This window comes from Camelus bactrianus, chromosome 14, assembly GCF_048773025.1.
Source record: "Camelus bactrianus isolate YW-2024 breed Bactrian camel chromosome 14, ASM4877302v1, whole genome shotgun sequence".
In the NCBI taxonomy this organism is placed as follows: Eukaryota; Metazoa; Chordata; class Mammalia; order Artiodactyla; family Camelidae; genus Camelus; species Camelus bactrianus.
Window position 1 is genome coordinate 68,173,791 of NC_133552.1, and position 22,216 is coordinate 68,196,006.

Below are 22,216 nucleotides of genomic sequence, written 5' to 3' on the forward strand. Positions count from 1 at the left end.
TATAAATCTTTTCCCGTTACTAAGTTCCCAGTGAGAAATGAAAGGTCAAAGATTAATGTGTCTTGTAAAGTCCAGATATACTCAGTTCCAAAGGAATTGAAATCCCAAATCTGATTATGTTGCCTCTCTGAATTAAATGTCCAAAATTCCATATGCAGAAATTAAATGCCTATTTCCGAATCGCCCTTTTCATGTTTGTTACTTGGCTCAGAGTTAGCTAAAAGGCCCAGACATCTGGGTCGAGCTGGGACCCTTCCGTGTAACATTCCGAGCAGTTAGCCATTGTACTAGTCTGTTTGGGCAACATAACAAAATACCTTAGACTGGGTGGCTTCAACAATTGGCACTTACTTCCTCATGGTTCTGGAGCCTGGGAGCCCAAGACCAAGGTGCCAGGGAGACAGAGAGAGACAGAAAGTCCCTGGTGTCTCTACTTACAAGGGCAGCAGCCCGACTGAATTAGGGCCCACCCTCATAACCTCATTTAACCTTAATTACCCCCAAAGGTTCTGTAGACAGAATGCTGTCACATTGGGCATTAGAGCTTCAAAACACAAATTTTTTCTAGGGGGACACAAGCATTCAGTCTGTAGGAGACGCCTTAATGACGGGACTGATTTAGACCTCGTATGTTGCGTTTATTCAGTGCCAACTCTCTCATCAACTTCGCTTTTCCAATGAGTAAATATTAAACATAAGATTATCTGGGCACTAATTTTGCACATACTAAATATGGTTCTCTGTCCCTAGCCTCTGGAGCAGCAAATTATAGGCAGAATTATTCTAGAATCTCGTATTTTATGTTGCCAGTGACAAGGGTGATCATGTAGTATATTGACCAAATCAGGATATGTTTTAGAGTGAAATGCGACGCTCTTAATAATTTTGACAGGAAAGCTGTGTAAACTAGGCCTGTCCCTGGCAAACCAGGACATCGGTCACCTGAACTGTCTTTACCCTGCACTTATTTTCTCGTGATTTCATCGCACTTCCCTGCCAGGAGCCTTTCACCTCTGTCGTTCCCAGCAGACTGCGAGCTCTGTTAAGGAAGACCTGCTACTGTGTGCACGCGCTAGGCGGCCAGCAAGTTCTGTTGAATTTAAGACGGGAGTAACGCTTGAGTTTTCTGTATGGTTTTATAGTTGAGCTCTGCATTGTGCGTCCACGGTGCAGCATTCACTGGTACCCTCTGCAGGATGCATTAGTGGGCCAAACTGGTTGTCATTCTCTCACCACCTTAAAACGTACAGTTTCATTTTGCCTAAATACTTCCATTTTAGGGTAGCCATTTAAACTGTAGTGCAAGATAATGATTCCAGTCTTGCCTTTGGCACAGTTTAATAATAATAAAACAAATAATAATAAATAATAAAATAAGGTTTCTATCTTGAGCAAAAACCAATTTTGGAATAAAAGGAATTTGTTTTATTATTAGGAAATCTTTGCTTCTTAAAATCCATGGTTTTACCAATAGGGTGACGACAATATGTTTTTAAACTTTAAACTAATAGGCTTACAGATCTCTCTCCATTTATGACCAAAAAATCCCAGCATATTTCTGTACATATTTCTCAGCTATTTTCTTCACAGCTGTCAAAAATGGGGTAACTTATATTAGGAAGGGACTTTTAATATATTCAAAACAATGAAGCTTGCCGGAAAATGAATCATACACAGAGTGACCTGAAAATTATCAATGCACGTGGTGAGGGACTCAAAAAGAAAACGCTTTAATAGGAAGGAAGAGCCTTCTCAGCAACTGACAGATGGTTAGAGATGGAGCAGTGCGACTTTTTCCAGCTCTGATCATCGTCGCTCTGAAAATCAGAGTCCCACTCAAGAACTGGGTACCAAATGTGGCATTTGGCAAAATTATGTCCTCCCCACCCCCCCACTTTTTTTTGAAGGAACTTCTATTAGATCTCTACAAAGCTAAGGGACAGAAGTGATCAATTATAACTTAGATTCCCCAAAGCAATGCTTCCTTAACAGGAAAGTAAAACAAGAAAGCTCTGTCTATACCTGTTCCGTTAGAAATGACCCACATGTCATTTCCAGGTGGACTTTTATAGAACCATCAGGAAGAGACTCACTAAACACAGTCAGTCCATGGGCTGTTTTAAAATCTGCTAGTCTTGTCCCAGTGAAAGGTGCATTTGGAGCAGGTGTAGACACAGGAAGACTTATTTCCTATGCCCAGTGCGCCACATCGTCAAGGCCGACACTGACACCATAATCATGTTCCCACACTTGAACAGCTCAGCACTTTCGGTCCTTCCACACAATGACCTCTAATTCTCTGTGCTTGGTCATGCACATTCTGGTAACAGGACACGCATTTCCCCCAGCTCCTAGCCCAGCGCCCTTACCCATGGCAGGTGATTCACATCCCAGCAGCAGCCTCTTCTATGAGGCAGCTGTGACTCTTGCTTCACAGGCCCCCTGGCTTCACAGCACAGGTTGGATCCTCTTGGTGAGTGACAGCACATGCTCACTGAGAACGGTTCATTGCCACCTGCTGTGCTATCAATGCAATGTCAAAGGCATCTTCTCCTGTTCCAACTCTTGGTTATTGGAATAGAAAAAATTTTGAATGAAGGAGTTTGATCTTCCCACTCCACCATCACATCTACTCACAGCCTTACCTAGATGCAGCCTTAGTGACATACACCAGTCTCCTGTTACAGGCTGTGTCCCCGGCATCTAACACAAGGCCTGGGGCAAAGTCGGTGGCTGGTAATTAGGCTGTTGCTATTGAAGTAATGAAGAAAGCGTTCAAGTCATCACTGGGAATTCTCCAGGGGCTGCTTTGCCTCCACTAATGTTTGTAAGTTCTGTTATTAAACACACACACACACACCCTAAGCATTCTTCAGAACAAATTCTTTAAATCAGTGCCTCTCAACCCATGGCAGCTCGGTAGACTCTTCAGGATTAAATATAGATATATATATATTTTGGGTCCTGGGCAAGTAGATAAGGTTGTCAGGTAAGATACAGGATACCCAGTTAAATTTAAATTTCAGATAAACAACAAGTGCTGAAACCATTTTCCTCGCTTTTTTCCGCCAAGAGGAGGTACTCCTCTGGTGTTTACTTAACATGCAAACTAAACATCAGAAGAAGCAGGAACTTTGGTTTCTATTGTAGGCATCCAGGACAGAGTTTTTGTTAAGTTTCTCTGAATTCTTTTTATGAATGTGTATTTATTTATTTCTGAAAAAAATTTAACTGGTTTAATAAACTATGACTGGCATGCAATAAACTGCACCTGTTTTTTAGTTTAAAAAATGATGAATTTTGACATAAATCTACATCTGAGAAACCACTTCACAAATCAAGATGGTTAATGTATCCATTGGCCCCAAGAGTCCTTATGCCCTTTGTGGTCTCGGCTTCTTACCCAGCCCTGATTTTTCATTCCCAAACGAGCATGGATGCTTTTTGTTTACTATAAATTAGTTTCAGTTTCTAAAATATTTTGCAAGTAGAATCATAGATTGTGTACTGTTTTTTATCCGGCTTCTTTCGGTCAACCTAATAATTCTGACATTTAACCATGTACTTGTGTGTTAGCAATGGTTTGCCTGGTAGCATTCCTTTTGAATGTTCACTCTGCTGATGGATATTTAGGTTGCTCCCAGTATTTGGTTATTACAAGTAGGGCTGTGTGAACACTCGTGTACCAGTCTTTGCATGGACATGTTTTCATTTTGGGGTGGCTTTGGGAGTAAAAGGAGAGGAGTGGAATGGCCGAGGCATATGGTTAGCATATGTTTAACTTTCTAAAAAACTGCCAAACGCCTTTCCAAAATGGTCCTATCATTTTGTACCCTCACCACCCTCACCAGCAGGGTATGAGAGTTCCAGTTACCATGTCCTCTCCAACACACGGCCATTTCGTTGCAACCTTCTGGTGGATGTGTGCTCGCATCTTTCTGGGAGTTTACTTTGCATTTCACTGCTGACTAGTGATGTTGACCACCTTCCCGTGGACTTACTTGCTTTCCATACATCTTCTCTGGTGAATTTTCTGTTCAAATGTCTTGCCTAATTTTTCACTGGGCTGATTGATTTTAAAGTTTTTTATAGATTCTGAAGACACGTAAGTATTAAACATTTAATTGGCAAACATTTTTTCCAAGACTGTGTCCTATCTTCTGCATTGTGAAAAAGATTGCATAGACTTCGTGTTGATTTTTCTTTAAATTTTTGGTAGAATTTGCTAGAGACGCCATTTAGGTGTGGAGGTTTTTTTTTGGAAGGATTTTAAGTATGAATTCAATTTATTTAATAGTTCTTGGGATATTCACGTTGCCTCATTTTTGGTTGGCTTTTAGTGATTTGTAGTTTCTAAGCAATGTGAAACCTTATTTTCTTTTCATATAAATTTCATATAAATTTCCCTCTACTTGTTGAAATTGCATCATTGAATTGATGGTGAGTTGACCACATGTTTTCAGTATCCATTGGCTTGGAATCCAGGCAGTTCTAAACCCAGAAGTGGGCATTGGTGCAAACAGAAACAGCTCCAAGAGGCGCTCTCTACTCCAGGCACAAGGTGCAGGACACGAAACTAGTAAAGCTCCAAGCATGTGGAAATAGACTATTTTTCATTCCTTCATTCTCTCCCGCCTCCCACAAGCAGTCCTATGTCAGAGGGCCCATGGGCACCTAATTCAGAGCAGTGGTCCCAAGAGGGTGGGATGAACCCCTGTTGATCTTCTCTCTTGCCTGTCAACCTGCATCTCAGTCCCAGGTGCAGACATACAATGGGGACGGGTAATAAAGCCCCAGACTTCCGGCTGGAACACGGGAAAGTGGAGACTCAGGGAGCAAGAAAGCACCAGTGAGACTGGGAAGGAGGGGAGCTCTGGGAAATTACACAGTCAGGCTTTTTATGAACCCATAGCTCCCCTCGAGCTATGTGTGTACGGACTATGTACGTATTTCACCTTTTTTTTCAGTTTATTTATCCTTACAGACTATTTTTAGAGTACTTTTAGGTTCACAAAAAATTGATTGGAAACGAAGAGAGTTCCCATATACCCCCAGCCCCCAGGCATGCACAGCCTCCCCCACGGTCAGCATCCCCCAGCTGAGCTGTACATTTGTCACAATAGATGAGCCCACGCTGACACATCCTAGTCACCCAATGTCCGTGGTTTCCATCGTGGTTCACCCTTGGTGTTGTACGTCCTCACCTTCACTTTCCAAATATATTTTGCAAGATGATTGAGTAATTTGAGTGTGATGGTCTTAGAGAGGTTTTCTTCATATTTCTTGTGCTTACAGTTCATCAAGCTCCTTGGACCTATGAGTTGACAGCTTCCATCGAGTTTGGAAAATTTTTGTCCATAATCTTATTGAGAATTTTTTCTTTCTCACCTTCTGTCTCCTCTCACTTAGACTCTACAGTTACGTGTCAATTAGATGCTTGAGTCTGTCCCGCAGATCGCTGATGTCCGTGTTTGTTCTGTCTTTTCCCTCAGTGTTGCAGTTTGGGTGGTTTCTGCAGCCGTGTCTTCAAGCTCAGTCATCTTTTCTTCCGCAGAGTCTAATCTGCACTTAATCCCATCCTGTGCATCTTTTGCTCCGGTTACTGGAATTGTAATCCCTAGAACTTGGATCTTTTTAAAATCCTTCAGGGTTTTGATATGTTTAATCTTTATTTTAGTGTCTGTTCGTCTACAGATTCCATTACCTGCCACTTCTGGGTCGATGTTGACAGATTAGCATTTCACGTTTTTCCCCTTCTTTGCATGCCTGGCAATTTTTGATTGGTTACTGATATTACAAATTTTACTTTCTCATGTGATGCGTATTTTTGTATTTCTATAAATATTCTTGAATTTGGTCTTCGAAACAACTAAGTTACTTGGAAAAAAAATTTGTTCTTTTGCAGTTATACTCACATGCTTCTTTAGGTAGAGGCAGATCAGCATGTAGTCTGGGCCTTTTTATGTCGTGCTACGGATGCAAAACAATTGAGTCCTCTCTCCAGTGCCCCGTGGTGTGGACTTTTTCACTCTGGCTGCCGGGAAGGGCCTTCCTCACTGCCCGCCTCTGCACTGGGGATGGTGTCCTCCCCTCCAGCTGGGCGGTTGTTTCCCTGGTCATAGGCAGTGTATTCACATGTATGTGCTGATCAGTGTTCTGTGGCAGACTTGGGGGGCTCTGAAGGGCCCTGGAATCTTCTTTCTGTGCAGCTCTCTCTTAGATTATCTGCTGTGAACTCAAGCTGGCTTGGCGTCCCCCACCCCCAGGGCCATCTCCTCAACTCAGGGAGCTCCTCAGGCTTCACTTGGGACTCCTTCTCAGGCCTCAGCCAGCGCCTCCCCTGGATGGAGGAGGCTGGGGGTGGTCTTAGGGCCCTAACTGACTTGTTCCCTCTCAGGGGTCACCAGTGTTCACTGTCTGGTGCCCGGGTCCCTGAGAATCATTGCTTCACGCGTGCTGTTGGGGTTTAAGTTGTGTAAGGATGGAGAGTACAAGTGGTCCCTATTTTTTATTTTTCACATTGATTTCCTACTGGATGGTATTTTATGTATTGAATCATTCCTGGGCTGTCATGTGAGCACCTATCATCTATTCTCACAGCAGAGAACTTCCTAAAATGATCCTATTGTTTGAAAGCTTGTATCTTTTCAAAGGTCATTTTTGATAGTTTGGATGGTGGTACACTTTTCTTCTTTGCTCTTCCAATTATGTATACCACCTTTGCCTAAACAGACTTGTATCTCGGTGTAAAAATTAACACAGAGCAGCTGGCATTTTATAGAATGATGATGCTAGACAAGAGTTTGGGTGGGAAGTGGAGGCGGACACTGTATTTGTTTGAATGTGCATGGGATTTTAATTAAGCTAAAATTAAGCACGTTAGAAATTGTCCAGGAAGTTGATGACTTTTTCCCTATTTTTAGGGAATTCATGGATTGGAAGCTTCTATGACCAAAATGACCAGAAATGCATATTTATGTGCAAAGCTTTGAATAGACTTATGAGCATTCGGCCCCCTACCCCACATGAAAAAATACTTTGACTCAAGAAAAAAAGACTTCACCTGCTTTGCCCCCAGTGAATTTTAAGAGTTAGTAGCAAATTTCCCAATTCTCTGATCACCAGTGCTTTACCCTAGGGAAACCCTAAGACATAAAAAAAAATAATCCTTAAGGTATTTCAAAAATTAATACATAACAAGGATAAAGAGATAGCTTTTTAAAAAGTAACTTTCACTTACATTTCTCATGTGTTATCTCGTAAATATTTATAACCATTACCTGCAAATATTGCTATAACCATTTATCAGACATTTAATAGGTCATTGAATAAGGCTCAAAAATTAGGATTTAAGGAAACACTTTTGGCCTTTACTGTGTGCTATTATCATTCCATTTCAGTGGTCAGAGAAAAAATATATATACACACACACACACATATATATAGCATATACAGTGTTATATATAATATACACTATATATATATTTATATATAACTAGCAACAATTGGTGTTTCAAAAAACAAACAAAAAACCAGAGTAAGACAGGGTTTGAAAGGTATAAGCTGTATGTATATCTTACATTCTCTCTTCAGGATTCCCATACATTATTCATTCATTTAGTTAAAAAAATAAAGTCTTCATGTGAAGCTGCAGATATGTCATTCATTGAAGTATTTAAAATTAAGAAAAGTAGTGATCGCACATGAAACCTAACAAAGTACAACGTTCCATGATGGCTGTACTTTATTTTCCTTTAAAGATTATTTTATTTCTTGCCCTTAATCTTACCCAAGTGCCCTCTAAAGACCTGCAAGCTTGAACGCTCAAAGACATCTCTAGAAAAGTTATTCATTGGAGTTAATGCGGAGTTCCTGCAAACTGCCTGAGGTCGGGCTACGTGTTAAGGATGCAAAGATGAGTCTTGCCCAAGCCTGATGTATCTCTCAGTTCAGCTGAGGGAAGAGATGCATGAGACGCAGTGGTACCAGGGTGCTGTCACAGCCTAGAAGTAAAGCCTCTCATCCCATCAGGAGGAGTGCCTAGAAGATTCTCGAGCGAGCATGAGAAGTAAGCTCATTGCAGGAGGTGATGGAGGAAACCCCAGACTTGGAGTGAGATCTCGGGATCTGACTTGAATAAAGGGAAGGGAGTGAGAAGCACCCTAAAGTGTTTGGGAGGACTTTCTCGTTGCAATAGCACAAATACATCAAGAAAATGAAAGCAGGGAGGAAGGCAGGAACGACGTGTCAGGTGCGAGACTTGGAATGGGTCCTGTGGCTAATAGGCATTAAATGTTTAAAACTCGTGGGAACTGTGGTCAGAAGAGTTTCTGCAGCAGAGGATCAGAAAGGAGGAGCCCAGGTTCTCTGCTGTGAAATTAGTGACCCCCTGAGGGTTCCAGGTGGAAGAAAGACTGTGCAAACTGAGGTGTGAATGAGAGAGTCAAGAACTTTTCAAAGACACAATGAGAAGACAGCCAAGAAGAGAAAAGATGGGTGGGGGGGTGTCAGATCTCCACGGCCTCTAAGGAGCACTGTAGAGAGAGTCACCCTTAATGCTGGCCAGAAACACTCCCGAGAAGGCGTCGGTGAGCAAGACACCGCACTTCCACGCTTCACATGGCAGGTTCCCCGTGAACTTCTGAGTGTCCCGATCTGGGCAGGTGGCAGCTATGACACCGTGAGAGGGTTTTCGGGGGCACCTGAAGTATCTGCAAGAGTCTGGACGAGACGCAGAGGGTGTGAGGACTCCACCGAGGTCGCGGCTCACGCCCCGTCTCCGTTGGTAAGAGACTGCGGCCCTGCAGGCGGCCCGCGCCTTGCCACAGCGGCACGTGTGCGGTGCGCCCCGTAGCAACGCGGGTTTAAGCCTGATCCACTTTGTCATTTTCACTGAAGTTGACCCACTCAGCAGTCCTATTTTTAGATGATGCTTGGATAGCTTAAAAATGGTTTTAAATAAATCAGCCACAGGCTTGTCTTAGCATCACCCAATCTGAAGGTGCGGGAGAAGACACACTTGAAGAAAAATGGGTACTTTAACATTTTTAAAAAACAATCCAATGAATAAGAGGAAAAGAGTGCTCGTGGGTAACCGGTGAGACCCTCCAGGGGCCTGGAGCGGTCTGGAGAAGGAGTGGCCGTCGCCAGTCCCCCGGCGACGCCGGCTCCCTCCGCCCGGGGCGGACGCTGCGAAGGCGACCGGCGCCGCTTCGCTGCTGTGGGGTGGGGTCCCTGCGAACCGGACGGGGACGCCCACCTCCGCTGTGCTGACCAGGCGCCAGTCAGACGAAAGTGGCCAATTCCCCTGGATAGAAGCTAGAGATACAAACAGGAAGTGAATGACTAGGAAATTGTGCTTTCATTTGATCACTAATATGCTGTGTGATGGTACAATCATTAATTTTTATATATTTATATAAAGGGCTGGTCACTGGCAAAACAGTATCCCTGAGTTATTATTAAAATAATATTAAATATTAAATAGCATTATTTAAGTATTTTTGCTTTAAAAGTACATATACTTATATATAAACACTATAAATTTAATTATATTAATATATAAAATAATATTTAAATAACCAAAAACATTTTATTTTTCTCCCACCTCCTCTCATTTCTGCTTTCTTGCCATCCCTCCTTTAGTCATTCAACAATAGCTTGTTGAATGGTTTCAGTATACCAGGTACTGTGGGATAAAAATATGGATGGCATAGAATGTTCTCTGCTCAGGCGCTAGGGACACGGAAGACGGCAGTGGGAGTGAGGAGACAGGAGGATGCAGGCAGCATCTGGACCAGGCAGGGGGGCTTCCCGGGAAAGGGGCTCCCAAGATTTCCCGGGGTACATGACATCGAACCGATTCTTGAAGACCACTTAGTGTTAACCAGAAAAGAAATCAAAGAGCAATTGCCACCCCCCACCCCAAGCACGTGCAGAAGCACAACAGTGAGGGAGAAGGGTGAGCTCAGTAAAAGTCAACGTGCAGAAGCCCGCGATCCTAATGGCCAGGAGATGTTTAACTCAGAGAAGTCAGAGAGGACCGCTTCGTGAAGCCTGTAAACGTCCAGGACCCTGTGCGGAAGGCGGGGAGCCCCTCAACAATGTCGGAGAAATTGTGAGAGTTTGACAAAACTGAGGTGCATGTAGGAGAGGATGGAGTCCAGTCATTGAGAATGAAGTGGTTGAGGCTTCATGGCATGTACTTAACTGAAATGAAGAGAATATAAACTTGATAGATGTTTAGGATGTGAAGTGGTCAGTACGTGCTGATGGACCAGTCTTTCCAGACTTCCAGGTGCCAGGGAGGGAGGTAGATAGAAAGTTGACCACAAATAGGAGCGTATGGGGCAGGAGTGGGGAGTGGAATGGGTTGATCCGGAGCTGTGCTTGGGACATCCAATCTGCCTGTCCAGGGGCGATTCAGCACATTGGTGTGACGTTCAGGGGAGTGACTGTGGTGTCTTACATACACAAAATTTTTAAAACATTGGTTTATAAGAGATTGTTACAGCCTTGAGTACGTTTGCTGTGACTGGGGAAGACATTAAGACATTTGGGAGAGGCAGGAAGCAAGTGCTACTAAAAAGCACAGACAACGGTTAGCAGGATGGAGGAAATGAAGTGCAGGGTGGAGACCGGGAATGTGTGGGACAGGTGAGAGGCAGACACAGAGGAAGACTGTTTCAGGGAGGGAGATGCCAGGGGGTTCGTATGCCACAGAAAGATCAAGTGATACGAAAACAGAAGCATCAGGGGAAGAAAAAGCCCCGAAATGCAGCCATTGGGTTTGCCTGTATAGATTTGTGAGCCACCTTGACGTATAAAGTTTCCACAGAGTGATGCTCACAAAAATGGAAACTGGATTGCAGAGGCTGGAGAGTGTACTGGGATGAAGATGTGAATTGGATTTGATTATTTCTAGAATGTTAACCCATCCCTTGCTAATTCTCGATCACCCCATCATGCCGTGGTAAAATTCAATTTTCAAAAAGGTAAAATCATGACTGGCATATAGATATAATCTAAGCACACATCAAATATTCTATTCAGCTCCTTATGTAAAGAGAAAACTAGTCAGATGTTGAAACTAGGTTTTATTCACAGAGACGATCTTCTCTATGGGCAAAATTTATTGGTGCTGCCCTGGCAAACGTCATTTCTGTTACTTTGGACAAAAGTTATCTGCACATTATCAGATTTCTATAGTTTCAGTTCTGTCTCTGCAGAGCTACGAAATTGCTTATTCAAAAGCAATCAAAGATGATACCTCTATAGAATTAGGTAATTCCCAGGGGTCCACTGGATAGCACCCAGCATTCTTGTGAAAGGATACCCAGAGGCAAGACCATATCTTGTCGACCATTGTGTCCAGGACCAAGCAAAGCGCTGTACACCTGTTGGTCTTCGTGGTAATTGTCAAGAGAAGGAGCGTAAGAGCCAGAGACCATGGGAAGCGGAACTTTGCAGCGTGCGCTGTGTCACGGGTGTGTGGTGTGTCAGTGGACGTGAAGAGACAGAGCGTTTTGTGTATTATTAATTCCTTTAGAGTTCTAGTTAGTACTAATTTTAATTATGCCTTTCTTTGAATTAAAACTTTCATTGGAGACATCAGTGCCTGACGGTGGGTGATAATATCCTTAAATTTCCGAGGTGTCTCAAATACCAGCGCTTCTCATGTGGACTTATCCTGTCCAGTCAGTGTTTTCAAATGGTGACAGTAAGTGATCAAGATTAAATATGACAATTACGTGACCATGTTATTTTCCCTCAAAATGCAAGCGTACTTGGGTTCTCATTCTTAATGTTAGTTATCCTTCACTGTTGTCAAACCGTCTCTGTTATATTGTTCAAGGGTACCATATCTGTATTTAAAGTGTCTCCTTGAAGAGAAAGGAAATTAGGTGTTAAGTTTATCATTTTGATCCTGGGTTCTTAAAAATGCACATTGCTTGCCTTTCATGGCTCCAGATGAGAACCCTGTTAACTGATGTTAGAATTTACTACTGCTCATTTTTCACGACTCGACCACCATACAAATGCCAGTTTTGTCTTTGTAAGTCTTAGCTGACTGCATTTCAAAATTAGTACTCTCCATGTGGTGTTTACATACAACGGAATAGTATTCAGCCTTAAAAATGAAGAAAATGGTTTCATTCATGAGAACACGGATGAACCTGGAGGGCATAGCGCTAAGTGAAATAAGCCAGGCACAGAAAGGCAAATGCTGTGTGACCCCACTTACACATGGAATCCAAGGTAGTAAGGAGTCATAGAAGCAGAGAGCAGAATGGTTGCCAGAGGGTGGGCAGAGGGGAGAGCGGGGAGGTGATGGTGAAAGGACACCGAGCCTTGGTTCTGCAAGATGAGTGAGTCCTAGTGGTGCTCCGTACAGAGTTGTGCCTGCACTTAACAGGAGTGTATTGTAATCTTAAAAAATTGCCAAGAGGGTGAATCTTATGTAAGTGCTCCTATTTAAAAAAAAATAAGTGAGTGAAAATGAAGAAGGCAGAGGCAATTTCTGGAGGTGGTAGATTGTGTTTATGGCATTGGCTGTGGTGATGGGGTCCCAGATACACACTTATTTCCACACTGACCCTGTTGGATGCCCTGAATACATACAGCTGCTTGTCAATCACACCTCAATAATGTGTTTTTTAAAAATAATTAATACTTTCCAAAATTAACAAACATCACTGATGTCCTGAACCAATACTGAACCCTAAGTCTTCCCTCAGCTCTTGTCACACACTTTCAAAACAGATGTTCAAAAGAAAGTTTCGTGGCCGTGGAAGTCGTGAGATCTGGCTTCAGTGCTAGGCTGTTCCTCTGGAGACCGTAACAACTTCATTCTCCTTCATGATTTGCTAACCAGTTATAGTAGCAATGATATTCTGAACAGCAGGTTCATATGGTTGGAAGTAGCCCAATGCGGATCTGAAATCGGCATGAACTTATGGAAATAGTAAAATAACTGGCATTAGCCACCAATCTTCATAAACATTTTTAGCCTTTTTCAGGGAGATGAATTGCCTTCTCTGTGTGGTAGGGAGAGCAAACACTAGAAGAACAAGTATCTCCAACAAATAGATCACCCTCACCCTGCCTTGGTTTCCTGTTCCTAGTGAAAGACAGGAGGTCAGACTGACCCTGGTGCACATGTGGTTAAGGAGCAAATTGCTTTAGGAATGGGATAATTTCCCTTAAACCACAGAGCTTAGAGAGGCCTCCTATTTAGGCTTAAACAACAAATGAACATCTGTTCTTTTCAGTCGAAGGAAACAAGCTGTTCTTGTACCTGATAGAGCCAGGCTGTGGCTCAGCCAGGACACTCCGCAGAGCGCCGCGCAGGAGGGACCACGGCGGCTCAAGCGTCCGCACCGCTGGTGCTCGGCATCCTCCCCGGCGCACGCGGCGTGGTCGGGGAGCGGCGGCCCCGGGTCCTTTGCCTGCACTGGATGTTTCATCTCCATCACAGATTCTGTCCTCCCAGAGGGCCTGGTTCTAGATGTCCCCCACAGTAGATGGCTCTCGAGTGCTGTGCGTGCACAGAAGGGGCTCCTAGGTGGAAAAATATCCCAGGGCCGTATTAGAAGCAAGTCCAAACCCGGCCAAGGCAAAGGTCACCTGCTGAAGAGGCTGCCCTGGAAGTGGAATTCCACGCGTCCTTCACACCAGGACGCGCGTGTTGGGGGTTTCACTTCCCTCCATTCACTCAGTAAATAGAATGGTGCGACCTGTGCAATTAAAATGCAGCGGAGGGGCGGGCCGATGTGAGAGCACTTGAGAGCATTGTCGTGGAAATTCTGGGCAGGTGCTCTGAATTCATTTTTTATTGGCTTCGTGGTACTGGCGAATCCCAGGAGTGGAAGTACGATTTTGCATTCTTTTTTATTGTTTAGCTCCATATTGTCTGGGATAAGAGCCTCTGGCTTAATTACGTGAAGTGCGTGAATGAAGGCCGCAGGATTAAGGCCGCGTCTCCGCGTGGCCTGCTTTGCCGCGGGCAGCGGAGCGAGATGCTGTCGCGGAAGCAGCTGCGGGGCAAGTGGGCACGTTCCCGTCGTGGTCCTTCGTACCCGGCCGTCCCCACGGTGCAGCCAGTTGGCACATTAGCAGTGGGCCCCCAAGAACGCCCCACACCTTCAGTAGAACCCTCACAAAAACCATCCCGGGGATTTTCAGATGAAGGGTACAGAAGGGGCTTCTCCGGGGCCTGGCAGCCGGCTCAGGAACTGGGTCCAGAACCCCGCTCAGTCTACCGTATCACCGCCTTTCTCTCACCTTTGGGTCTCCACCAGCAGCGATGTGAAAGCCAGACACTGAGTTTGAATTTGGGGTGCTGTGTTTTAGAATCTTCACAGATAAATGCCTAATAAATGTAACCGTGATTACATTAAAATAGTAACATAGTAACATTGTTAAAATAATAGTAACAAAAGCAACACCTCCCCAGCATAGTGAGAGAGACACAGAGACAGGGATATAGAGACAGGGACACAGAGACAGGGACAGAGAGGAGGGAGTGTAACCCTGATGGGAAAGACGGAATTTCAGGCAGTAGCCTGGAGCCTTGCTCGTCCCACCTCCTGTCTTATTAATGTTTCTCATTTATACGTTATTCCATATTCTGATGGCTGCCTTTGTCCTTTCAAGCTCAGAAACAAAAGGGGCAAGTGCCAGGTTTTTTCCCATCTCCCAAATTTAGTAGAAGCCACATGAGACTTGCAGTTTCGCCACCTGGATTAGGATCCTAGCTCGCTATAAACTGACTTTTTGAAGTCATCCTGTAACTCCTGTGCAGGTGGTTCTGGGGTTGCTGGGAGAGTTCAGGAATGATGTGGAATGACCTGGCATCATAACCTGACATTCACAGGTACCCGATACCTCTTCCTTGGGGTCCCCCTCCCTCCCTCCATCTCTCCCCCCCTTGCCCTGCCTCCTCCTGCCCCATTGTGAACTCTGGAGAATTGCGCATGGAAGTCAGGGAAGACCCTCACTGTGCTGGTCACCCAGCCCCCCAACCCCGACAGCACCGTCAGGGGCATGCAGCTGCAGGGTGACGTCAGTGGGGCAGCTCTTCTGCCCTGTCCCCCGACTCTTCCCAAGGACCCTGTTCCTGGGGGCTCTTGAGCTGGGAAGCCCATGGGAAAGTGAAGCGCCACAGTGTCTTTGAATGGTCTGCTCTTTTTCTAAAGGTGACAGCAGCCTGTTTACCACAATTTGGAAAGTGAGGGGAACTCAGTCTTGCCTGGTGGACTGAGCAGTGGGTCAGGGACTGTCATGGTGTTCACGTGAAGACTTTTCTCCCCTCGGCAGAGTCACACGCAGATCCCGATGAGACTGAGGAGCTGAATGTTGGTCCCAGTAGATGTGAAAATAAACTCAAGACCAAATTCCAGGTCTGAACACTCCAGGAGACACTAAAGCCACTGCAAAACATAGCTAACATTCCCCTCCCATTCTTCCTGTAAATGTCCAGGGGGAGGTCGTGGGGACTGGAGAACAGAGGTGGTGAACCCCCTGGAAACGGTATCAGGCTGACGAGCTCCAAGCAGAGGGTCCAGCAGGTACAAGGCAGGTGGGGAGGGCGGAAGCGGTTTGACTGGCCGGATGCGGAGGACTGGTGGGGAGCTGGTGGGAGACGGGGGGGGGGGGGGCGGTGGGCAGGTACGCGTGGTAAAGCTCTGTGTGGGGTGGGGGCAGCTTGGGTTTTATTCTGCAGTGTGAGCCTGGGGGAGGCCCCGCAGAGCCCACCCACCACCGGCAGACGGCGCGGGGGCTGACACCTGGACAGACCCGCCAGCCTAGGTGGGACGTCCAAACCTTAGAGTTATGGAAGGAGAGAAAGAATGGGCACGCTTAGAGAACACAATAGATTTGGGGGTGAATAAGATGATTTTTTGACAATTTTATCTCTTTCCTTTCACATCCTTCCCTTTAAGAGGAAACAGAAGTGATCTTCTTTCATTGAGAAGCACTTCTGCAAATCCTCCCCCGGTCTCATTTCCCCTCACGCCCTGCCCACCCCACGGTGAAATCGGTTCCCTTCCTCTCCAAGCCCACTTGTGCTCCTTTTCCTGCATCCCTCACTGTTTCCGTGATGTATGTCAGTCCCGTTGCTAGGCAGCTGTTACGCTCAGCCCACCACTCAGCGCTCTGAATGCTGGAAATTAGCCCCAGAGAGCTAGAAAATCACGCCTCGCACCTGCACTGCATTTGCTGTGAGCGCAGGAACATGAGGGCGCGGTGACAATCTGGGCAAGCTTCTAGAACCGTGAAACGCATCCCTGTTTAACCGTGGCCCGACGGCTGCGTGTGTGGCCAGCATGTCGGAAAGAGAGACCATGCAGGACCCTACCAAGGCCGTGGGTCCAGAAGAAGCGGCGCCCTCGTCCTGTGAGAGCTGAGCATCCGCGGACAAGGTCACCCAGAGGAAAACAGAAACGCACAAAAACAAGCACGAACAGAATGTAGGACCTGCGTGCGTCTGCAGGCCGGCCTATGGAGTCTGTGCGTTCTTCCTTGCCTCTGGAAAGCAAAGCATCCCAGAACTTGGCTTGACTCCACTTGGCCCTCAAGCCCTTGACCTCTCCTTTTACGTGTGTCCTGAAGCACCAGACCCAGTCCTTGCGCTTCTCCACCATCTGCTAATGTGTCAATGCCACAGGATTCCGGTTTCTTCTGGGCATTGTCTAGAGTCCCCAGTCACAACTCCAGCAGCCCCTTCCCTGTGCGACACACTTCAACCCATCCACACTACCTACCACACCTCCAGCCCTGCCTTCTCTGGCTGCTCGGAAATCGCACAGTCCCAGCCCCGCCTGTCCGCCCCCCTCACCTGCCGTCTCCCTCCACCATCCTCCCTCCACTGAGAGCTCCCTGGCGCCCCACCGTCTTCCTCATGTGGATGATCCAGGCCTTCCTCAAGGATAAGGAGGTTCTCGGTTCTCCTCCAACATTCTTTTGTTGTCCTCAACTAAGTGATCAAAATACGTCCATAATAAGACAAATACCAATCCCATGAGCTCTTGAAATAAGGAAACCACGTCTTTTCTAAGGTATAATTTTGGCCAAGAAATGTCATGTTGTATGTTTGATCATACGCAGTGAAATCAGAATTCATTGGTGACCAGTGCATTTCTTAGCAGAGTATATATTTTTTTTGCAGCACTTAAAAAAATTATTTATTGGAGTATAGTTAGTTTACAGTGTCATGTCAATTTCTGGTTTACAGCATAGTGATTCAGATTTATATATATATTCCTTTTCATGTTCTTTTTCATTATAAGTTACTGTAACACATCGAATACAGGTCCATGTGCTGTACAGTATAAACTTGTTGTTTACTATTTTTATATACAGTAGTTAGTATCTGCAAATCTCGAACTCCCAATTTTAACAGAGTATCTTGCTTGTAATAGGTCCTCAAAGAATATTTGCTGAACAGAATTGAATTTTAAGGGGTTACGGGACTAAAACTTTCACAGCAGAATTTTCCTTGAGAATGAAGGAAATATTCAGCAAACAGAAGCAATTTCAGAGACACCTGAGTTTCTTAAGCATTAGCTTGATACACACACCCTGCATCTTCTTAAGGCGATGACTACAATTTCGTGACAGTCAGTTGACTCACTGCAGTGTTTACCCTGATGTCTACGGTCACTGCATAAGCTCTTTTTTTTTTATGTCTAGGACCACAAAGATCTTCTTAAAACTAGATGGAAGAACCGCCTTAGACAAGAGAAATGCTGATTTCAGCTCTTTCCTTAGGTTTTGCGTTACATTTCTTAATTGTTAGCATTTCTCTGCTACCTCAGCGTCAATCTGTTCCTCTTAGAATACAGGGACCCCAAAATGAAAATGAGCAGTGGTGTGGTTCTGCCCCTTAGAATTTTGTAAAGTATGGTCATGTCCTTTATCATTTCACTGTCATCTTCTCAATCCTGTGAGTCCATGGGGAGTCGGCGTCCTTGAATCCTTGATGGGGAAGCAGAACTTGACGAGCGGGGTGTGTGCACCGAGGTTTTCAGTAGCTGCGGTAGAGCCTGCTGTGGAAGCCCACGCTTACGCGTCGGCAGTTCAGGATGGAGGCTGGCGGGGGGGGGGGGGGAGGCTGGAAGCTGTCAGAGACACGTTCACAAGGCAAATGGAGCATCCAGCCCGGGTTTCAGTTTCAGCCCCAAGAGAACGCCGAGCGTTCAGCCCTGCGACGGTAAGAGACCCAGTTTCCTGAACGGTCAGCACGTCCTGTCCGGTCAGGCAGGCGGATGCGACGCAGAAGAAGCTGACCGCCGCCGAGCTGCTGGCCCAGGGAGGCAGGGAGCCGGGTTCGGGGCTGTCGGCTGGCGTTGGGCCCACTCCTCTTTGAGGAGTTTCTCTGTGCCTCCTCCTTTTCGGTTCTCCTCAGTGGCACTGATGGCTTCCGCTTGTTTACGCGGCATTGGTCCCGGGAAATCACTAAGCTTCCCAGTCTGCTCCAGCTCAGTGAGTGTCAGCTCATCCTCCTGCCTCCTGGGCCTAAGAACTTGGGGTCGTCCTCTCTTCTCCTCACATACACATCCCGGCGTCTGTTGGGTCTGCCTCCAGTCTGGACAGAGTTCAGCCAGTTCCTGCCACTCCCATGGCCTCCCTCCGGGGCTGTGGGTGGGGTCTCCAGATAGCCCCCTCGCAGCCTGGCAGCTCCGACGATTCTGTGAATGTCGTGATGTGACTTGTCTATTCAAACCCTCAGTCCCTCTCCAGGACTCTCAGAGTCACAGCCAAAGTCACTGGAGTCGCCTGCGGGACCCCTGTCCTCACTCCGTGTGGCTGCTTTGTGGATCCGACTCCTCCACCTTCCCTCTCACCTGCCTGCCGACCGCACTTGCCGCTCCCTGCCCCCAGCAGGCATGCGATGCCCCACCCCGGGCTTCTGCACCTGCTGTGCCCTCGGTTCTGAGCCCTGTTCCCCAGAGAGCACCACCTCCCTTTCCTCCCCAGCTGACACCCGCCGGCCCCAAAACCTTGCCTGCTCTGTGTGTCTCCCTCTCTCTCCTCATATCTGACATCCCTCCTCATCTACGTGTCTGTCTGTCTCCATCCTAGGCTATAAGGACCTTAGTCTGTTTCATTCCTCCCACATTCCCGGTGGATATTTTGTGCTCAGTCAGCATGAGTTGATGGATGGAATGAGCCCGAATGAATGAGCCACAGGACCTTGATTCTGGATGTGGACTGGATCCCAGTCATGCCCGTCATCCAAACCAGGATGAGACAAGAGTGGGTCCGCTGGAGGAGTTAACACTGACTTCTTACCATCGGCTGGCTGATCTGGGACGCAGAGCAGGTGTCAGCCTGGTGTAGGGACCTCCAGTGGGCCAAGGTGGCCTCCTCTTGGACCATGGAGGCCAGGAGGGTGGACTCCAGTCCCACCCGTGCTCGGGACGTACGTGCAGCGCAGGGCTCAGGCTGGTTACCACCGTGAAGTTTCAGTGCGGTCGTGTGTCAGTGCAGTGATAGACCAGTGACACCGCGGATAGATGCCACTCACATCACCAAAGGCAGATGTTTTTAATTACACTGAGACAGAGTACCTTGCCTTGCCTGAGATGACGTTTTTGTCTTTTCAGTTGAAATGTCAGAATTATACCATTTTAGGTGTCAAAAGAACAATATAAAATGGGGGGGGGGGAGCCCCAAGCGTTCAGATTTTTATTCTGACTTGTTAATGCCGTATTCAGATACTTGAATTATGTCAGCTCAGTTCTCAGTGATAATTAGCCAAGTTACAGAATGAGACAATTATAAAAGAATAAAGAGATCATTTGAGTGATTTCACTTCATTGTGTGACTCTGGGCAAATGGTAGAAACGCGTTGATTTTCCTGACTGCCTGAATGAGCCTGTGTCATTATGAGTTCTGGTTCGCTGCTGAGGAGGGGCCCAGTCACCCAGAGGTCAGGGCCCGAGCGGTGTCCTCTCTGCCTGTCCCGTCTGCCAGGGGTGACCGTCGGGTTTGCCGTGTCGGTCTTTCACGCCGTCTCATCCTGTTTTCACTCTGGAGCCACGTGGGGCCGGGGGCTCCCTCCATCCTCCTGAGACTGCCGCAGTGCTGCTGGAGATTTTGCCCTGGAGTCGGGTGGCTCCGGGTTCGAATCCAGCTCAACCACTGCAGCCGTCCGTGTCAGGCTCCTAGGGCTGCCCTCACGAGGCACCCCAAACTGGGGGAACTTCCAGCAAAGGAAACGGGCTCTCTCACAGTTCTGGAGGCCAGAAATCCAAAATCAGGGTGTCACCAGGGCCGCGCCCCTCTGAGGCTGGGTGGGACCCTGCCTGGCCTCTTTCCGGCTTCCGGTGGTGGCCAGCGATCCGTGCACCTGGGTCACTCCTATCTCTGCACCTGCATCTCTCCAGTCTCTGCCTCCCCATGTGTCTCTGTCTGTATGTGGCGTTTCCTCTTCTTATAAGGACACTTGTCCTGCTGGTTTGGGGTCCACCCTAATGACCACATCTTAACTGCATTACATCTTCCAGGACTCTGTTTCCAAACAGGGACACACTCACTTATGCGCTGGGGTAGAGACGCAGTTCCACATCATCTGTGTGTGAACTTGGGCAGGTGACTTCACTTCTTTGACCACCAGCTCTCTCACTATCAGAAGATGATCCTCCGGACCCCCTGCATCCTCCAGGAATGATGCAACGTGACCTATGAAAATACCCTTGCCCTCATTCAGTGCTCAGGAGATGTCACCCCATCCTCCACTCCCCCAGCCCAGTTCTCGGCCTTTCAGCATTTTATCACACTTCCCTATACACAGGCAAGCTAGCAGATGCAAAGGTGGCCCTGTGTCCTTGGGAACCTCACACACTCTGAGGACGGATACGAATTAAACTCATGTTCGTAATGCAGCATCTGATTTGTGTCCTGTCCTGAGAAGCACGCCGGGGCAGGACTGAGAGGGGAGAATTACCCGCCAGGTGTCTTGCCAAGGGCCTTGTGGGAAATTTGCTGTGGAGTTGGAAGCTGAAGCTGGGTTTGGATCCCCAGTCCAGTTTCCTTCTAATTCAGACACATTGTGCAGTTACCAGTTACTGCCATGGAACCACTCCGACATTATAGCATGTCATCCTGGTTTGCCCAGTGACGCTCCGATGTGAAGCACCAGCATCTCCTTGGGGTGCTCATAAGCTTTCAGGTGGTCCCTCCACTGCCCTCGGCACACCTTACTCCTAGTTCTCATCCACATGCACACTCCATTATACCCTCTTCCTCTGCTCTGTTCCACCCTGGAAATACCCCTTTTCCTCTGCAGCAACCACAGTAGGACCAGTAAAAAAAAAAAACAAATAAAACAGATGCCAACTTCAGTGCCTGCTGGGTAGAAAACCACATTCTTGCCTTTTATCAAAAAAAAAAAAAAAAACAAATCACTGAACACTTCCATCATCCGCAGATCGTTTCAGACCATTCCGTGTAATCAAAATGACAAACAAGGGTTTTCACAGCCTTGCCTCTGGCACGACAATTTCACGTTCTGCCTCCGGAGCTGACCTATTTTTACTCCTTCCTGCACCCTGACCTGATACACAAGCAAAAATCTGTGTATGAGAAGGAAGGGAGGTTGCTGATGCTGGTGTATTTATTTTGTCCAACTCACAGCTGGTGAGATTCTGACAATTCTCAAACCAGGACAGATAACAGAGTGAGTTTTCGGTGGCGATACTAAAAGGATTTTAGAGAAGGAATGAGTGTCTACTGCTGAAAAAGTCAAATGAATCTATTTTCTCAGTATTTATGGGACATGCCAGACCCACGGTTCCCGCTGCACTGCCCTGTGCTGGGCACCTCATTTCACCACTGCCCTTGTAGAAATGAAGGAGCGGTGTGTCCGCGGGGGACGCGCCCGTCCTCCCAGCGCCCGGTGGACAGAGAGTGGAGGCAACACACCTCCTTCCTTAGTGGCCCTCGGGAAATGAAGGACTCGTTTTAGAAGATGCCAGGTTTGCTGCAACAATCTTAGATGAAAAGCTGAGACATTTTCCAGAAAATAACAGAAAACTTAGGTGATTTAATTTTTGGCACTGAGTTCCCAGGGCAGCCCAGAGTGAGGAACATAAACACACAGTGCAACCAGATGCAGCAACCCAGCGCTTCCTCCTTTCTCCTGTCTCTCTCCTCCCCCTCCTCCTCCTCCCCCCTTCTCCTCCCCCTCCTTTTTACTCTCCTCCCCCTC

The 22,216-nt window shown here is 46.8% G+C and overlaps 1 protein-coding gene across 1 annotated transcript in view; it reads left to right on the forward strand.

The window, feature by feature from the left end:
- Positions 1-22,216, forward strand: part of MYO16 (myosin XVI) — a 437,386-nt gene that overhangs the window by 328,342 nt on the left and 86,828 nt on the right. The gene's annotated exons all lie outside the window — the stretch shown is intronic.